The sequence below is a fragment of the Branchiostoma belcheri genome, unplaced genomic scaffold (genome assembly GCF_001625305.1).
Source record: "Branchiostoma belcheri isolate BF01 breed outbred unplaced genomic scaffold, Haploidv18h27 scaffold77, whole genome shotgun sequence".
NCBI lineage: Eukaryota > Metazoa > Chordata > Leptocardii > Amphioxiformes > Branchiostomatidae > Branchiostoma > Branchiostoma belcheri.
Window position 1 is genome coordinate 775631 of NW_017804431.1, and position 1090 is coordinate 776720.

The window sequence follows — 1090 nt, forward strand, 5'->3', positions numbered from 1 at the left end:
GAGCGTTACTTTTTCTCCCAATGACACTAGCTCCAGGCGAGTGGGCACATAATGAGGTTAAATACTGGGCACAAGGCGTCAATTATGGGACACATTTTTACTTGGCAATACTTCACACGCTTCTTGAAACATTTACATATTTAATGACATATAGAGGTAGTTTTTTTTTTACTCTTGCTAAAATGAGTCGTTCTAAAACTCATTTTTCATTATACAAACGGTTTAGACAAGACACACACGCATGCTCATTTTGTCAAACAAACTTTTAAAGAAAGTATATGTCAAAGCTAACGACTGTCCGCAGGTTGAAACACACTACAAACAATGGATCTTCCGACTGTACATGTACAGATCGTTTTGGCAGTGACTGTGCTTGCTCCAACATTTGAATCTTTAAACAGTATATCTATACTATCTTCATCTAAATCAAAGGACTGTTTAGCCATGAAGAAGTCTCTTGACCTAGTTGTAGTGACAATGATTCCTACATGTCAAACGTTGTAAGTAAAAATTATATTCATTTCTCTAAAACAGCGAGCCATGAAGGTAATAGCCCTTAAGTATTGTGTACACATAGGTAAATATATCAAAGAATGTTTAGACATTAGAGCAAGTAGTACAAGTTGATTTATGTATTGTCTTGTATGTAGGTTAATTTCGTTGTACCTACAATTTGTCTGTATGTCTACATGTAGTTTAAGACCTTACGAAAGTCGCTGTACTTTTGTTATGTCAATAAAGTTCTCTTTCACTCTAAGTTTGGATAGTGACAGTTTAATGCGTAGTAAAATATGTGTGCGTGATGTGACCTGTGCATTCGCACAACAGTCGGATTTAGGGGTACATTTTAGGAACGCAGTAGACTGGAAAGGCTTTTCAATTGCACGCTGAGAATTATTTTTCTTCTCCCATTTTCTTGAAAATTACTGTGCCCTTAAATGATTGTTTAGATTTACAGTTTTGAATTGGCGCAAAGTGGCATTGTACAGGGAAACATTATGTCACTGGTGTGACGCCTTTTCTCTTTCTCCCGTACTGTGTTATTGGTTAAAATGACAACATTCCATAGAATGTAAAAGAAAAGTTTGGG

At 36.1% G+C, this 1090-nt stretch overlaps 1 long non-coding RNA gene across 1 annotated transcript in view; it reads left to right on the forward strand.

The window, feature by feature from the left end:
* Positions 1-1090, forward strand: part of LOC109485586 — a 3698-nt gene that overhangs the window by 1540 nt on the left and 1068 nt on the right. The window lies entirely within an intron of this gene.